Source organism: Mercenaria mercenaria, chromosome 13 (assembly GCF_021730395.1).
Source record: "Mercenaria mercenaria strain notata chromosome 13, MADL_Memer_1, whole genome shotgun sequence".
NCBI classification, from domain to species: Eukaryota; Metazoa; Mollusca; class Bivalvia; order Venerida; family Veneridae; genus Mercenaria; species Mercenaria mercenaria.
In genome coordinates, this window is record NC_069373.1 from 31,759,539 (window position 1) to 31,779,884 (window position 20,346).

Below are 20,346 nucleotides of genomic sequence, written 5' to 3' on the forward strand. Positions count from 1 at the left end.
ACCCTGAACATGGAATCATGATATATAAGTTTAAATTACGTGGCGCGGTGTTAGGCCTATATTACGCTGATCAGCGGGGGTGCGTAGCTAAAACGTGTAAACAGTTTAAACGTTTATATATAGTTACGTAAGTAAATAAAATAAATGGGTGTTGCTGCGGCTTTCAAACAGTAGTAGACTTATTTAAAAATATACAGAAATAGCAATATTCTGTTATAATAATCTTCTTTTTCAGAGGTTTTGCAGACATGTTCAGCTAGTTTTCTAAGTAAAAGATACCAGACGAATACGATCCAATATGTGAAATACTAACATTTATTACACGAAATTCATTTTGAAACTATTTCTGAACTTAATGTCTAGGTCTGCAGCACTCAAATACGGAAATATTCGAGGCATATACTAATACTTTTAAACAACTTTAAAAAGGACCTTTTGAACGATTTGACGAAGTTTCAAAAATCTCCATATACTCTTGCTCATTTACGGACCCCTGTGGGATCTGTGTCTGTTTCGAGTTAAATACTTTTTCGTAGATGAAAAGCTGACATGTCTTGCTAAAGCCCAGATATATTCATATCGTTAAAAAGTGTTGAAAATTGACTCCCCATTAGCAAAGAGAAAAACAACACGCGCATACATTTAGACGGGGTGACCCCTGTGCGTGACCCCTGACTATAGACCAATGGAAATGCGACTTTCGTTTTCAAGTTTCTTTTTCTTTTACTTTTACATACGTATGCCTGGCGAGATTGTATAAAATGTGCCCGTCGTCCTAAGGATATGGGTTAAAGATTTTAAATTTTCTTCAAGTGTTCAAGGAACGGCTGGTTGATAATTTCGTGCAAAACTAGCGCGGATGTATGACGGAAGTAGTGTTATTGTATTATGGTAGGGCGACAAATAGGTCATTCAAAAAGTTGAACCCGGACCCAATTTTAACAAGGCAAGTTATATACCAAAATGTTTGTGAAGGACTGAAGATAAATCGGCATAATGGTGGCGAAATCCAAGATGGCCGCCAAAAAAGTAATGATGATTACTATGTTTAAACACATCATCATGTCTATATTTCCATGTAAATTTTATTGATTTTTCTGTATAATATTTTACTATCTTTTCAACATAAATTGCCTAAAAACTATTATGCAGATTAAAGGTCAAAAGCTCAAATATCGGATAGATAAAAGTATATATTAAGCACATGATTTCAGGACAATTTCACATTTCAAAAGTATTTATGCAAAAACATGTCCTTAAGTTCATTCTCGATGAACAGTACTCAGAATACCGTGAACACTACTCAGCAAGCAGAACTCACAATACCGTGAACACTTAACAATGATCAGTACTCACAGTACCGTGAATACTACTCAGTAAGCAGTACTCACAGTACTTTGAACAGTACTCAGTAAGCAGTACTCACAGTACCGTGAACACTACCGTGAACACTACTCAGCAAGCAGAACTCACAATACCGTGAACACTACTCAATGAGCAGTACTCACGCTGCCGTGAATACTACCGTGAACACTACTCAGCAAGCAGAATTCACAATACCGTGAACACTACTCAATGAGCAGTACTCACAGTACCGTGAACACTACTCAGCAAGCAGAACTCACAATACCGTGAACACTACTCAATGAGCAGTACTCATGGTGCCGTGAATACTACTCCGTGACAGTACTTACAGTACCGTGAACACTACTCAGTGAGCAGTACTCACGGTGCGTGAACACTACCCAGTGAGTAATACTCACAGCGCAGTACTGTTAACACTAGCCAGTAAGTAATACTCACAGTGCCGTGAACACTACTAGATGATCAATGTTTTGTGAAAACGTACTCAAAGCTGTGATCACTCCACACTAATAATTAGCAATGATCACTGAGAAATTGTAACCCCAGCACACTTAAGAGTCCTTCCCACTGAATATTTCTCACCACACTAAAAAGGGACACCGTTGTAAAAAAAAAATGTGACCGTGCGACCACATACACGCATCACAGGCTCGATGCCCCTTTCTCTAACGAAAAAGGGGCGACAATTTTGTCAACCTACCATATCCCCTTTTGGGATAGGTTATCAGTCAACTATTAAACAAGGGGTTCGAAGAAATAGTTTATATATGGCAGTAGAGTATAGTGTTAATTTGTTTTCAGTTTTGACATTTAAAACCGAATATGATTGTATAATTTTTAGGAAGATATGACGATGTTTATTTTTTCAGCTCCTGTAAAACTGGTTTATTAGACTTTTAATTATGTCAGTGACATCGTCGAAACGTCTTAAAAACGTTTGATATTAAATGTTCTATCAAGGTGCATATATTTCAAGTCATGCAACTATATACTCTATTTTGTATGCAAATCTTTGCTTGAGGCAATATGCGCACAATAATTGAATAGCATTGAAAACTTGTCTATGGATAATACGACATTATCCGTGTCCATGATAACAAATATAAATAAATGTACTAATATTAATAATATACATAATGATACACTATGTCTCTACGTAATAGACTGAATTAAATGCACAGTACGTTCTGTCTCTACTTGAACTACTGACTGGTCTGTTAATAGGTTGTCTCCATTTATTATCCATCAAGAACTTGACGGCAGTGTCAGCAGAAGTACCCTTTGTATTGGTGAACAGTTTGGAATATTTCAAAATTGGCTTAGATTACATTCTATAGTTTCGGTTTAACACGAAAATACCATGTTTTATGGTTATTATTTGCTTTATGATCAACCGAGAGTGCATTACATAGACAAACCCAAAATGTTGAGACAGATTTGCATTTTCGAAATATGACAGGCTGCTGGGCCATTTATGTGATGTGTATACACCCAGGAAAACCCCATACTCCAATTATATACAGAACCGACACATGAGAATGCCCGGAAACCGGAGATTGCAGCTCCGGTATTGGCCTATGAAGCCGCTGATTATTTATGCTTTGTCCATAAAACATACGCAATATCTCGGCGTTAAACACACTTCTTATATATTTCTGGCGATAATAAGTACTAACTGGTGTTGGACGAGTTTCTGAAATTATCAACAACTGTTACACATATTTAGCCCTTATCATGCTGGACACGATTGATTCTACCTTTACGACCAGTGCAGATCATGATTAGCCTGCACATCCATGCAATCTGATCATGATCTGCACTGTTCGTCATTCTGGTAAGCACCCTAAAATACTTTAGTCATATATCATGATCTAGACTTTTTGAACTTGTTACTTTATGCCATGTAATTGTATTTGTAAATATGTTATGATGATGTGTCTATGCAACAAGTAAAATAAAATATCTGTTCTGTTCTGTTATGTTCTGTTTATAAATATGATATAATTATGTAACGATACCGTTTTATCAATCTGCTTTGTTGCAACACTATCACGTTATTAATATTTAAACTGGTTCTGTTCAAACACTTACGTATTTAAACGTTACATGATTTACATTGAACGTATCACACACCTTCCTTCCATCATCTGAAAATATATCATTCATCTCAAGCACTAAAACATGTAAGAAATAAAAAGTAAAAGGATTTTAAAATGCAACGATCTGTTCTGTTTCAAGAAATTTTAATTACGTAATGTTTAATCAACCCGCTTTGTAGACACTTTGAAAATATTTAATCTGTTCAGACACTTATCTGTTAAAACGTTAAACGATTAAAGTTTTATTCATAAAGTCTTTTGGTAAAATTGGGGCAAATTATTGAAACAGTAATAAAATTCCAACAGTGCTTAATAACGGGTCCACTTCAGATGAAATCAGTCCTGTTGGTGTTGTTTTTTTTTTTCAATGGAAACGCGACCCTGGCTCGTTGTTCCAGACGGTCAGCCATTCAGATGTCGATTCTGGTACTACTAATAATAAAACAGATCACGATAATTTAACCTTTAATGAACATATATCTGTATTAGATGTATGTAAGGCTATGAAAAAAATGTTAACAAGGGCAAAGGATGTGGGATACACAGTATACCAGTTGGAGTTTTGAATAACGATTTGTCTATATCTTTTATGCATATATTGTTTAACATTTGTTTTGATAAAGGTATAATGCAGTCGTTATGGAGTGAATGTATAATAATAAAATCTGTAAAAGAAAGATCCTTTGGAAGCAAAGAATGCAACCAACAAGAATAACAGCAGACTCGGTTTGACTGAGTCTATTCATGAGAGGTAATGAAATGTGCAACACCTCTCACGCCCACTAGCACCGGCTTAAGCGGAACTCTATTACACATATGTTGAATGGACTCCATGATCCCAAAGGACTAGAAAATATAACAACATTGAAATAAACCCCATTCCCTAATCTGCGACTTTAGATAAGAGGGGTCCTATGTCTTGTAGAGGCATTTCACTAGCACCAACAAAGTGTACGGTTCTATTCTAAAAGGCCATCTTAACGAGTGGTCTGAAAGATACAGCAAAACTGCCGACGAGCTGATTGCCTTTCGAACAGATAGATGCATCACTGATCACATATCATTTACAAGCTTAATAGCTACTAGAAAGAACTTATTGTGCTTTCACTGATTTTAAGAAAGCATATGATACTATTGATAGAAATAAATTATGGAAGCGCCTGACAGATATTGGCATCACTGGTAAAATGTGAAATCGTATGTCAAGTGTAAGGGTTAATTCTTTTAAAACTGAGTGGTTTAATGTAAATTTTGGATTGAGACAGGGATGAGTATTATTTCCTTTATAGTTTAATCTGTTTATTAATGATTTGACACTGTATTTGTTTGTTTGTTTTTGGGTTAAACGCCGTTTTTCAACAGTATTTTAGTTATGTAACGGTTGGTACATCAAGTCTCTAGACATTGGTACTGATGTTGGAAATGAAAGGGTTTGGAAATTATGTCTTATGCAGGTGATCATGTCGTTTTTAATGACTGGTGTTTATTATATGCTATGATCATTATTCCTACGAAAAGTTATATTGTTCGCTTTCGACCGAATTCTCAGCCGTTTTTTATGTTGAGTTTATGTGTGGTAATAAAAAGTTGACTATAGTAGATAGGTACACTTATTTAGGTGTGGTATTTTACATGAAAGCTTTGATTAAATCGGTGGCCCAAAGTGTTGGCCGTGCGCTAAGTCTGTTATTTGCCAAAGTAAAGCCATCTGGGGTGTACATTATGATGTTTTAGTAAATTATATGATTCCGTTGTATGGCAAGTAATCAGTCACAGTGCTCCGTTGTGGGGTTTCAACTCCTTTTTGTGTATTGATGTTGAACATAATAGAACACAAAGGTTCTTCATAGGCGTCGGAGGATACACTCCTAATAACGGGGTTGACAGCCTCCAATGGTATGGCAACGGAAAAGTATATTTTTATTGGTCACGCCTCGGATCTTTTGATGGGCTACAATTCAATAAGTGAATAGCACTTTGGGCAAATAGTAAAGCAAACAGAACATGTAAAAATGTAGGGAATTTCTCAAAGATAATAATTTAAGTATGTGCAGGTTTACTCAATTTATTATTTCATGTTGGTGAAATGGTATTGTTTGATGATTATATCGACAAGTGGTCAACTAGAGTCATGCGATTGTTGTTGGCAATTCTGGCACAGGCTGTAAAAAACTTCCGTTTTATAATTTGTTCAAACGAGCAGTACTGCAAATTGATAGTGCCACCTAGACATCGTGTGGCTTTCTGAACAATTAAAACCGGTCGTTACGAAGGTCTTGAAGTTGAAAAAAGATCATGTCCTTTCTGCAGTGCCGTTGAGGATGAGATAAACATGCTATTAAATTGTCCAGTCTATAATGATACAACGCAGTCAATGTTTCAAAAGACAGCCTCTTGTAATAATTTTCTATTTAAACCGTCCATTTTTAACATGTAAGTAATGTTATTTATCTTGTAAAAAGCGTTGCATTATTTTATCTATAATCGAATATTCTTATCTATTCAAAAGATCCAGTCTGATTTTTTCAGTATGTTCTCTTCACAAACACCAAGTGTTCAGCTTGTGTTCAATAGTACAAAATTTTATTCTCGTATATTCTTTTCTCTTTTAATTCGATATTTATGGATTTTCAAAACTCTTTCGGTTGTATTATTGTATTGTTTTATAAAAGCATTGATGTAGATATGACACTTTAAAATCTTCCTGTTAGAAAATACTGAACCTATTTCAAAGTAATTTGTGACCCTCTGTCAAAACTGTCCAGGCAAACTGTAAAACTCAGGTGAGCGATCTAGGGCCATCAAGGCCCCCTTGTTTCTATATACACCAGTTTGATATAAAGATAATTGTTCGTACAACTTTAGTATGTTCAGTCTGCTACCCTCGAGAAAATATACAAGAGTTTACGAGTACGATTTCAGTCGGACTAAAACTAACACCATTGTTTTATTGAACATTCAAGTTTATTATGAATTGTATATATGAGCCATGTCATGTGAAAACCAACATAGTGTGTTTGCGACCAGCAAGGATCCAGACTGTTCGCTTTCAAAGCCTATTGCAATGAGAAAAACCATAAGCGAACAGCAGGGATCCTGACCAGACTGCGCGAATGCGCAGGCCGGTCTGGATCCATGCTGGTCGCAAAGCCACTATGCTGGTTTTCACATGGCGCGGTTCATATATGTTTTAGTTTTAGATAGGCAGTGCGTAATTTAGCGTTGGTGTTGCGACATATAATGGTGGACAATTTCTTGTGACATTTAACGTTTATTAAGGTGCGGCATATACCAACAAATGATTTGCAACATTTAACGTCAGCCTTGCGATATTTAACGGCGGTTGCGACATTTAGTTGTGGTGCGACATTTAACGGTGCCAAAAATGTAAGAAAAATACTGATTTTCCATTATTTTGAATTACTTATTATACATGCAATATTTATATCATATCTTCTCATGAAACAGTCCATTATCATATTTGTATACATAGAACGTGGTATCGTTCACGGATAACAGACCTTTCTCCCCATACCCCAAACCCTTCTCCCCCAACACACTCCCTGAAAATGTATCATTCATAGCGCAATAGAAAATAATTTGAAATAAAATGTATTTTTACAAAATAGATATCATTTAACGAATTTAATACTTCTCATATGACACTACTGGGTTTTCCAGGAAGCGGACTCTTTCATCACAATCGAGCTAAAACAAATTAGTATAAACTAATGGCTTGAAAATGCCATTGCTCACTAAAGAGTTGTAATCATATACATACTGCAACATTGTATTTCAAGGCTATCTTCAAATAAGCATATTTGAGAACATTTTATATCTATACATCGCTCATTCTTCCATACCTGAGAGGCCAATGATTTACGTAAAAACAAACATATCAGATCTCAATGTGTGTTTACAGTATTAAAGAGAGAAAGGTTTCGCTGAATTTAAGAATGAAAGGTATTATCGCAAAACATGATACTTTTAATATACAAACGAAATATTGCAAAAAATTAACACCTTGGAGGTAGTATCAACTGTCTTGTCTCCTCGTTTTTTTTTTTTTTGTTTTTTTTTTTTTTAAATAAATATTTTACACCGACACCTAGATGATTATGAAACTTAAACCATGACCTCGAGTTTTTGTTACAGCATTTTTCAAGACAATTTTTCAAGTATTTGATAGGCTTCATGGCTCGCATTTTCATAAAAAGTACAAGCTAGAACTTAATACTTGTTCATACTTTACATTTTCTATTTTCCGTTATATCGTTTATATTTAGATTATCCGAAATCCTGACTCAGAGAAAGTCCTTAAGTTTTGATACCTGAAAAATTGAATATGCTGCGTTGTGTAACCACCAAGTTGCTCATTTACTAGTAATCGTTTATATGGGCTCTGTATGATGAGTGTCGTTATTATTATTTTGTTTCATGATATGAGCCGTGCCATGAGAAAACCAACATAGTGGGTTTGCGACCTGCATGGATCCTGACCAGACTGCGCGGATCAGGATCCATGCTGTTCGCTAATGGTTTCTCTCATTGCAATAGGCTTTCAAAGCGAACAGCATGGATCCTGACCAGACTGTGCGGATGGGCAGGCTGGTCTGGATCCATACTGGTCGCAAACCCACTATGTTGGTTTTCTCATGGCACGACTCAATTATAATCACAGCAGTGAAATAAGCTTGAACTCATTTTTGCTTGGATGGTTGCAAGTTCTACAAATGGTATCATTCACTCTCCTGACGGTATCCGCCTCAGTGAGACAGATGAGAGACGCGACCAGTTCCACTTTAAGGTCAAGCGCCTAACAAGGGAACTGTTGGTACCATTTTACACATTATTGTATGACGTGGACAGGGATCGAATCCATGACCTCCCGCACTCGAAAGGGCGCTCTACTTCTAGGCTACCGAAGTGGTTAATTGAAATTTGACTCTTGTAATAATTATAAATAATTATAAATAATTATCATTATTATTATTATTACTACAACTACTACTACTACTGTTGTGGTATTAGTAGGGTTAGTTAACGCAGTCGAACATTTAACAACTAAGTAGAATTTACTGAACAACTCGTTGAGTAAGCATTATAATAATTAGAACTATTGAAAACTAAACATCTTCACCGTAATATATAAACATTTTGACCTTTCTATTTGCTACTGTAAATTTGCTTGTCAGATTAGTAGAGATCATTTTAAGACACACTGAAAAGGAATAAACAGGAAGAGAAATATTGACACAAACTCGTACACTAAAAGTACATCAAAATCTTAAGACCATACACGTGGCAGTAGATGGCAACGGCTTACGGGTCCGGTCGCACGCATACGAGATACCACGCATGGCATGATTGTTATGACACTACACTACCTTTGCTAGATGATGTTGGAATCAAGGTACGATAACAGGCCCGGATCCAGAAATATTTGACTAGGGGCACCAGTCTAGAACGAAGATGTCACCGCCGAGGCGCATAGCACCGAGAGCGAGTAGGTACGGGAGCGGGGAGGAGGGACTTCTGCCCATGTTGTGGGGGGGGGGGGGGGGGGGGTCAGGGAGGTCTTATCATGGAAGGTTTTTGAAATACAGATATGAAATGGTGGCCTCAGGGACATTTACTGAGTATTCCCCTCACTTTAGCGGGGTCAGGGTGGGGGGCTCTCCCGCTGGAGAATTTCGATATTCATGTATGTAATGGTAGCCTCTGGTGCATTTGTAGGGTAATGGAGGGGTTACACCCGCTTGGTGGGAGGGGGGTCAGGGGGCTCTCGCCCTGGAAAATTTTGAAATATAGGTATGAAATGGTGGCCTCTGGTGCGTTTCTTGATCTAGATTAAAAGAGAATATTATTCCTTTGATGAAATAGTTGGGTGCATCTTTGAAAAGTATAGGTCACTTTTCAGCCAACTGTGAGGGAGGGGGGCACGGGCCCCCTCGGACCGGCCCTGGATCCGGGCCTGCGATAACGCTGATGCGATACTTTGATAGCACGATGGTGATGGAGCGCGATGACGAAGACCCGATACTTGCTATAATACTTATTATGAATTTGGGAGCAAAAATATAATCTACCTTTTTTGTTAAAAAGCATCTGTGTTTCAATTCTGAAAGATAATGACATTGTGTGTTGTTTTTAACATCTCACAACCTCTTTCAAATATACTGAATTAACTCTAGAAGCATAAGTTTCTGTCCGACCTTACTTTAGAATTTTTTTTGCGATGTCACCCGTCCGAAAAAATACAAGGTGTTGCAGGACGGACTATCAGATCTGTTGCTAAAGACGTTAGCAGTAATCTAGACATTTGCAGATATGTCAAATAGGTTATTTTAGAGACGAGAACCAGTGACTTTAATATTGATACAGATCAGCCTATCAAGTTTTTACGGCAGACCATTCTGTAGAGATTACTACCAGTTCACCACAGAGAGAAAATTCACAAAAAGACAAGCCTTATTGAGATGAGGGAAACTGAGCAACATAATTAGTATACTGCTCTTAGCATAGCAAATGCCCGATCGTACCGGGAGGTGTTAGATATTCTTGGGGATGGATATTGTCGGTCTTCTTTTTTAAATGGTCGAAATATAACTGGCGATGTTGAGCGCTATTCTAGGTTACAATAACACTGCATAGCTTATTTTTTCGGCTCTGCCATCATATACCATCACAATTCTTCTGGCAATACAAACGTCATTGTAATTTGAGTAGGGAGACCATATTCACAGGATTATATTCCTTCTTCCGATTGGTACGAATGGAAACGAACATTTCAGTGGCGTCAGGAAAATCATTTTGTTTAGTGTTAATCGCTCAAAGCAGACATGTATCCAGTGTCTCCTGTGCGTCACTTGTGCAAAGAAAGTCACTAATGTCCCAACAAACAATACTATATTTGTCTTGAATGTGAATCTAAAAGAAAAATCGAGATGTTTTGACTATGTTCTATTAGATTAAGTAAATGATATAGGATTAGTATTACCTAGTGAAGGTTTAGGGTGTAGATTTGTATTTGTCCGGCTGGCTATGCTAATAAGTTCAAAAAAGTATTTTAACTATATTCGCCAATCCTCAATTATTTATTAATTAGCACATAACCTTTTCTCAAATATAGTATTATCTCCGATTGTCACGTAAAAAAGCAAGAGTCCCACCCCACCCCCCATCTCCGATTGTCTAGATTTGGTAAAAAATAGGGAGTTTGACTATCTAGTAACTTATTGGTGGATTGTCATTAAACTATCACTAAAAGACAATAGTATATGTACAATCATTTCTGACAGGATCATTTCGTTAACTTGAAAATTATTGCCTTTTAATTGTTTTACAATCCCTAATTTTCCACATAATTTTCATAATTTTTTTTCTTACACATTTTAAGACTATATTCCTAGCCCCGTTAAAGATTTTAGTTCGATATGCTCATACAGTTATATTTTGTCCGCTAAGGAGAAGAATTATATAAGACTTGTCTTTCATTCTTATCCTTTCCTGTTTTGCTTTCATAACAGTATGACATTTGTATCAATATATCATATGCACTTCATTTTGGGAATAAATATGTTTAAACTAAACTAATTTTCCGCAAAGTAATCCATCAATTGATCTTCATGCAATTTAATAGAAAATATAGATCACTACAAGGTGCATACTGTTAACAAAGTTACCCACTGATGGATATTGATTAAATTTAATAAAATATGACACAGTAGGGCAGTCGTAAATATGCAGCTTTTGTTAGGATATCTTAACCAACTTTAAGAGTTATTGCCTTATTACCTAAAGCAAAAAGAGGTAATAATTATGATCTCAGTCAATAAACAAACAAACCATGGCATAGTCCTACTGCACATATTTCGTGTATATTTCGAAATTAAATATCTTTCAAAATCTGCCCTTCATTCACAAACGGTATAGATCTAAATTCACTGAATTTGCTTGTTCAAGCAAGAATTATTTTAGAATTTGTTCTACTATCAACTCGGTGAAATAGTTCATTTATGAACTGAAAATGTGTGAGTTAACATGTTATAAACAAAGTGTTTTATGTTTTATTGTTAATTGATGTGTTGTAAAACTGTAAAAGTTCAAATTGTTTGTAAAACTGTAAATATGAATATTGTAACAATTTGCCCCAGACTCTGTAACAATTTACCCCAACGGTGGGGTAAGTTGTTACATTTCACCAACATGATACTGCTACCTTTATCGCATAGAAATATCATTTATTTCAGATTTAACTGTACTCATACGAAAATTGCAATGCTTGAGCTTTACAAGATAATGAGCTGGTCAAAATCAACTACTTGATCCATCCGATACACCATAAAATATCCCCGGTCTCCCCTACCATCGTGTTGTCGTGCCATATGATATTAAAACATCTGACACGTTAAATAATTCAAAATAATGTCTTAAAACCAGCTTGAAATGTGCGGATCACTTTAATCACGGGCAAATATTTCAAAAACAAGCAAACGGACCTTTACATTTTATTTCACCGTATTATAGGCCATATGTTTATTTACGACTGGGAGAAGTTTCATTAAAAACTACATTATAGAAAACTATTCTGAAAAATGTTCAGAAAATTGTGATTGATTTTCCCATAGACTCCCATTATGAAAATTTGCGTGAGGTCCAAATTTTTCAAATCAGTCTAGCAAAAAATCAAGTAAACGACCCTATTTTTTATTTGCTGAATTTTCTTAGTATATTCTGAAGTTTTGAAAAATCAGGGTTTAAGTTTTGAAAAATCAGGGTTTAATCAAATTGTACATTGTGGATAAAAATTTGATCCGAACGTGCAGACTACCTTTATGTCCTATTATCGCGTGACATCACATTCGCCATCGGGCGCCTTCGCTCCATCATAATAGCTCCATCGCAATAGCATCGCATGTACCTGATATGACCGCAATAGCATGCTGGTCCTAATGGATCACCGTAATATTCTGTCTTGAAAAAAAATATGTTAAAATGGAAGGATTCGGATTTTGAAATTTTTTGGAAAGATTTATTTGAAATGGATTAACTGCTGAAAAATTACTCTTAAGACCCTGCTGTCAATGTGCACAGTAACAGCCATTTCCGCTTGAATGGATTTTTTGCATTAAGGCAGTGTGTGGAATATCCGTGCTATAGCAGACCGCTTATATGCATCATTGCCTTATTCTATGCCAAAACTAGTACAAAAAAACATCAAAACACAAAGTATCTACAACAATAGCAATGTCACATATTCGCCAAAAAAAGCACACAAAATTCATACACATCAGGAGCCGTCGAAAATTGATAACTCTAAAGAGAATTGCCTAATGAAAAGTAGAAACTTTAATGCATTTGTTCGATATTAATAGCTTGAAGGAAGCGTTCCAAAAGGTAGAGAAGAACCTCAAGTTACACACTATATATAAAGTATATTATGAACGTATCTCTAGTGCAAACATAATTATGTAGAATAGACATGATTTGGCATCAGAACTGGTCTAATTCCAAACGAAATGTCGGAGGTCGAGGGTAAAAGTTTAAAGTTTTACCTGTCCGAGGTTTCAACCGTCCGTCACATCAGAAAAGAAATTAAATAATATACGTATCAATAAAAAAACCTTTGGATCTTTCTCTACAACAGACCAAAAATGACGGAGTCTAGCTAAATTAAGATAAGGATAGGACAGAAGAAACAAAAGAGAAAAAAAAACGCATTACGAAATCACAAAATGTAAAGCTTTCATAAAAATGGTTGACTGACAAAATTAGTTTCAAATGAACTAACGAAATGCTACAATAGACATCTCTAACAATAGATGAGTTCCCAACCATATACAGTTTCAATAGTTTCCTGTTTGAAAACGCATTTTTTTATAGAATGGACGAACTTGTATTGATAAACAGAACATTGCAAACGAAACATATAAATGTAACATCATGTAACAAAATGTCTTCTATTTTTCTTCAGTATTCGACTAAGTTTTATAAAATATACAAAGTAAAAAAAAAATCCCAAAATAACTTCACATTTTCCCGTTCATACCGCAGCTGAACTGTACTATAATATTAATACAATCTTATGACAAATGTGAAACGTAGAACTCGGCGTAAATTTTCATCTTGATAACTTTATTACTATCCCCTCTTGCCTATTTCGATACCTCTAATCATATCCCTAGTTCCATTTAAACCAAAACATAAAGATATTTTTTATTAAAAAAATATATAATCTAAATAAAATCTCAGAAAAAAATAATAGAAAATAAAATATACTTAAAAAATCAAAAGAATGAAATTTAAAACTCACCAATCAATATTAAGTCCAATTTTTTCCTTCACTATTAATTAGAATTCAAATATCTAATACGTTTCACTTAAATAGTTACACCATCTTACGTTAAAGTGCGATCTTAGCAACAGTGAAGTACAAAATCATGTCATATATATTTTTGAAAAGGCAAATAACGCGATCTTGAAAAATCACATAAAAGTTTGAATTATCTCTATAGTGCAATTAACAATGAATTTTACGAGCGATCGGAGCGCGATATTATATATTTGATCAGCAAGTTGGTATTCGTCAATTCTTTATACACCGTCCGTCTTTTGTTTTATAAGTATTGTTTTTAAGCTATCTTACGGTGCTATATGCGATGGAATCGTGATTTTATAGTATCGTTCAAATTTCATATTCTAAGTATTATTCCATTTACATTCCTAAATTGGAAATGGCGACAGCGGACGTAAAGTAACATACTAGTATTATACACTTACTGACTGCCGCCCAGTTCAGTAACTGCATTAGAAATCAATTTAAGGTTTTCATTTCAATTTTTCAGTATAGCTCTGCAAAAGTATGTAGAACTATAGACCGATAAATAGCAAAACATATGGACCGTCGATTATAATATTAACGAAACACGTAATACACCCGATTATGTTTTGTATAAACTTTTATAGAAATGTGAGTTTTTACATTTTCATGAAGCACCTTAATTATATTTTTAAGATTCGTAAAATAAATTTAACTGAATATCGTTTGTGCATTTAATTGTGTATAAATGCCACTGTCAAAATAAAGTGAGTACAGTTTTGCCTTAACCATGAGTATCAGTAATGCTTTGTGGATTTTATATCAATGATTTTCCGACTCGCATTTATAAAGGTTTGTCTATGTTTGTTTGCCGAAAGTTCAATCATGGAGTTTTTTTTTTTTTTTTTTAGTTACTTACAAAGACACTTTGAAACAACAAACGTGCAACAACATGAGTGTCCGAAAACAAGAACCTTCTCACGAAGTATATCGCGCACAGGAAGAATAAGTTTTCGAACATAACTGTAGTCTGGGTAAGGCAAAAATGATCAGATTCTAATTGCAGAAAAAATATATTCGTGTATTTAATCTAGTGTCATTAAACCTGAAACATTTAATTCAAAATTCGAACGGGTATCACTTACTAATTTGTCAGTTGTGTATATATATCAGATAAATCAGGAGACATTGTCTGTATAAAGAATGATTTGTTGTCTATAATATTTTATCAGATTGTCCGAAGTATTATTGGTGTAGGAACGAGTAAACAAATCGCGTTATTTACAAGCAGAAGGTACTTAAAATATAGACTAACGGGATTGGCGTTTACTGATTCAGTGTACATGAATGATAAATTGAATTACTTAAATCGTGATTGTAACATATAAATGACCAACTGAAATTTAACTATCAGTTAAAAATCCTGTAGACTGGGATACCAGCAAAATTTCAGATTGAAGTGTTCAGTTCATACTTTCAGGGTTGTTGTTGTTTATCAAAACATCAGAATCACGTCGGCGGTTGGATTGGATGTGGTATAAATTGTATTCAGCTATCTAAGTCGTTACCGAAAATAAGAATTGTAAGACTAGACTTTGAACTTTAATTCTTTTTTTTTCTGCAAATACGTAAGCCTAGGTTTTAAACTATTTCAAATTTATATCAATTTTTATTTTCATTGTCGTAATCATTTGGTCCCTTAAAGGATCGGTTTTTAAATGCTTAAAGTCAAACAAAGTTCTTTATACTTTCAATGAATCAATATAATAAAATAAACTATTGCTGAATGCACTGCATTTTAAAAATCAAATTATGCTGTAAAATGACAGTTGAACTGTAATGAAGTAGGTATATGAAATGACATCAATGCCTTTACAACTAATTAGGGAGACATATTATTTTTTCTTTTACATGCACCATATTTCTGTCTAAAGTATTGATATAAACTAAATCATTATCACTATAATATACTTAAAATATCAGAATAATATGTGATATGATTAATATTAACAAGTTTGTATAGATTAACTACCTTTCATCCATCAAAATTATTTTGAACCAACACTTAAATACACATATTGAAAATACAACGAAAGGCTTATAACTTCATATTTCGCTTCATTGGAAGTTGGAGACAGACATTTTTCATTGAACGAAAAAAATTCGTTCATTTTAATGTATACAGAATGCAAAGAAATGGCATAATTAGAAAATATGTTTCAATCCATGTACGTTATCAAAGCCGTCAAAGTGCGAACCCAAAGCATGTAAGTTTATATATAAAAAAACGAGGGTTGCACCACTTTGCCTCTAAAAAATACGAAGCACCACTTAGCCTCTAAAAAATAAGAAGCACCATTACTGGTCTTCAAAGTGCACGTTTAATCTTCCTGTGCTATTCATAGCGATCATAATTAATGGATACTCGATTTGCATTTAGTAGTCCAATACTTAAAGGTCCAATACTAAGGAATAACATTTTAATTCTTTTAAAAAGCACAGAAACTATTTATTTATTGAAAATGAAGTGGTATGTAAATTCGAATAAATCGCAGTTATGTACAATTATTTTCTATGAAGTATGAAGAAGAAAAGACTATTTGTCGATTCTTGAATTTCAAATAAACAATACATTTTTGGTTCTAGACTTCTGTAATTTGACTCTGCAACCATATTAGTGTCTTGCAGAAGCTAGCACTGTATGAAAAATTCACTATTCTTAGTATGGACCTTTAAATCGTCACGTCTGCTGCTACTTCTTTTTTTTTCTCGAAAGAAATGTAAGCAAGAAAACATTTTGTCTAATGATTACTGTTTATGAAGTGGATCGAACCAAATTAAGAGCTTGCACGCGTAAAATATACAATATAATAGTTCTGCACTTAAATTTGATCAAACAGAGTTACATAAAGAGTGCAGTACAAATACACATGATTTATTTTCATTGCAACGCATTAAAACCTCTTCGCTAATTTACCGAAATCGGTATATCTATATCATTTTTTTTTCATGAGTGATAGTTATATATCATTTCCAGGGTGAAATGTTTGCAAATAGAAGACAGCAGGAACGAACTGATTTGTTTTGGTAGCCAATTTTCAAACGAAAAATAGAACCATTATCATATAACAAGGTTCCGGTTACGAGCGACCAATATCTTAACAACTGGAATGACTGCTACCTTAACCATTAAAGCGGCCGGTACCTAAATTACTAGAGTGATTGATAACTTATCCACTAGATAGGTTGATACCTTAACCACTGGAGCGGTTGATACCTTTACAATTAGTGGTCGATGCCTTATATACTAAAATGGTCGATACTTTATCCACTTTATCCACTAGAGCAAACGATACCTTAACCACTAGAGCGATCGAAGCCTTATTTACTACAGTGGTCGATGCCTTATTCACTAGAACGGCCGATACCTTAACCACTAGAGCGGTCGATGCCTTATTTACTAGAGTGGTCGATGCCTTATTTATTAGAACGGCCGATACCTTAACCACTAGAGCGGCCGATGCCTTATTTACTAGAGTGGTCGATGCCTTATTTACTAGAACGGCCGACACATTAACCACTAGAGCGGTCGATGCCTTATTTACTAGAGTGGTCGATGCCTTATTTATTAGAACGGCCGACACATTAACCACTAGAGCGGTCAAGACTTATTTACTAGAGTGGTCGATGCCTTATTTACTAGAACGGCCGATACCTTAACCACTAGAGCGGTCAATGCCTTATTTACTAGAGTGGTCGATGCCTTATTTACTAGAACGGCAGATACCTTAACCACTAGAGCGGTCGATGCCTTATTTACTAGAGCGGTCGAAACCTTATATACTAGAGTGGTCGATACATTATTTACTAGAACGGCCGATACATTAACCACTAGAGCGGTCGAAGCCTTATTTACTAGAGTGGCCGATGCCTTATTTACTAGAGTGGTCGATGCCTTATTTACTAGAGTGGTCGATGCCTTATTTACTAGAACGGCCGATACCTTAACCACTAGAGCGGTCGAAGCCTTATTTACTAGAGTGGTCGATGCCTTATTTACTAGAACAGCCGATACCTTAACCACTAGAGTGGCCGATGCCTTATTTACTAGAGCGGCCGATACATTAACCACTAGAGTGGTCGATGCCTTATTTACTAGAGTGGTCGATGCCTTATTTACTAGAACGGCCGATACCTTAAGCACTAGAGCGGTCGAAGCCTTATTTTCTTAGAGTGGTCGATGCCTTATTTACTAGAACGGCCGATTCCTTAACCACTAGAGCGGTCGATGCCTTATTTACTAGAGTAGTCGATGCCTTATTTACTAGAGTGGTCGATGCCTTATTTACTAGAATAGCCGATACCTTAAGCACTAGAGCGGTCGAAGCCTTATTTACTAGAGTGGTCGATGCCTTATTTACTAGAACGGCCGATACCTTAACCACTAGAGCGGTCGAAGCCTTATTTACTAGAGTGGTCGATGCCTTATTTACTAGAACGGCCGATTCCTTAACCACTAGAGCGGTCGATGCCTTATTTACTAGAGTGGTCGATGCCTTATTTACTAGAGTGGTCGATGCCTTATTTACTAGAACGGCCGATACCTTAAGCACTAGAGCGGTCGAAGCCTTATTTACTAGAGTGGTCGATGCCTTATTTACTAGAACGGCCGATTCCTTAACCACTAGAGCGGTCGATGCCTTATTTACTAGAGTGGTCGATGCCTTATTTACTATAATGGCCGATACCTTAACCACTAGAGCGGTCGAAGCCTTATTTACTAGAAAGGTCGAAGCCTTATTTACTAGAACGGCCAGTGCCTTATTTACTAGAGTGGTCGATGCCTTATTTACTAGAGTGGTCGATGCCTTATTTACTAGAACGGCCGATACCTTAAGCACTAGAGCGGTCGAAGCCTTATTTACTAGAGTGGTCGATGCCTTATTTACTAGAGTGGTCAATGCCTTTTTTACTAGAGTGGCCGATGCCTTATTTACTAGAACGGCCGATACCTTAACCATTAGAGTGGTCGAAGCCTTATTTACTAGAGTGGTCGATGCCTTATTTACTAGAGTGGTCGATGCCTTATTTACTAGAACGGCCGATACATTAACCACTAGAGCGGTCGATGCCTTATTTACTAGAGTGGTCGATGCCTTATTTACTAGAACGGCTGATACCTTAACCATTAGAGCGGTCGAAGCCTTATTTACTAGAGCGGTCGAAGCCTTATATACTAGAGTGGTCGATACCTTATCCACTAGAGCCGCCGATACATTAACCACTAGAGCGGTCGATGCCTTATTTACTAGAGTGGTCGATGCCTTATTTACTAGAACGGTCGATACCTTATTTACTAGAGTGTGGTCGATGCCTTATTTACTAGAGTGGTCGATGCCTTATTTACTAGAACGGCCGATACCTTAACCACTAGAGCGGTCGAAGCCTTATTTACTAGAGTGGTCGATCTCTTATTTGCTATAGTGGTCGGTACCCCAGTTACTAAATATGTGCTGGTTAACTTGGCCTTTGACCTCATGACAGCTGAGTACAGAATATTAAATAATTTATCTATGGTGTTGTTGTTTTGTGTGTGTGTGTGTGTGTGTGTGTGTGTGTGTGTGTGTGTGTGTGTGTTGTTGTTGTTTTTTTTTCTTCTTGAGTTGAACATCACACCCATACATTTATAGGTCATTGGTGACTTTCCAGTTTTTAATGGTTGAGCAGCCGATACCTTAAACACTAGAGCGGTAGACGCCTTATAGTGACTGATTCCACAATCACAAGAGCGGCCGACACCTTAACCACTTGAGTTGTCGATAACTTAAACTACTTGAGCAGTCGATATCTTAACTACTTGGGCGGTTGATGCCTTATTTAGTAGAGCGTCTGACACCTTAACCACTACTGAGGCCGAAGCCTCATTTACTAATACGGCCGATACCTTATCCACTGTAGCGGTCAACAACTTAACCACTAGAGTGGCCGATATCTTAACCACTAGAGCGTTTGACACCTTAACCACTAGAGCGGTCGTTTCCTTTACCATTAGAGCGGTCGACACGTTTAGCACTACAACGGCCTATACCTTGTCCATAATAGCGGCTGATACCTTATCTGCCGGAACAGTCGGCATCTTATCCACAATCACAAGACAGGCCTATAGTTTATTCACCAGACCGGCCAATTCTTAACCACTTCACTACCGCACCCGTGCACCTATCCGGGAGAATGATGAAGCAAGACTGTTGATAAAGAATATAACGAAAACGACACTAAAAAGTAAAAAAACAACTAAAGGAAATACTGATGATGTAGCAATAAATACAAGTATAAATAAACACTGCCTCGTACAAAGATAGATCTATCAAGCACTATACAAACAATGGTCGCATATATCTGCCACAAGAAAGCTAGATAGTACTTCAAACTTTCCAGATAATGTGTGCATTTTTGACAAATATTTCAGCAATATAAAATACTTTCTAGATATTTCGGTAGAGCATCAGTGTCAGGTGCTTTTTATTTATTAAATCGGAATTTCGAGATACAAACTCAAAA

General features: G+C 36.0%; 1 protein-coding gene across 1 annotated transcript in view; it reads right to left on the bottom strand.

The window, feature by feature from the left end:
* LOC123530446 (cadherin-23-like) overlaps positions 1-14,113 on the bottom strand; it is a 52,093-nt gene extending 37,980 nt beyond the window's left edge. The window contains exon 1 of the mRNA XM_053520808.1: positions 13,780-14,113. The gene's annotated coding sequence lies outside the window, so the exon portion shown is untranslated. The remainder of the gene's footprint in view (positions 1-13,779) is intronic.
* Positions 14,114-20,346: the final 6,233 nt, after the last annotated feature.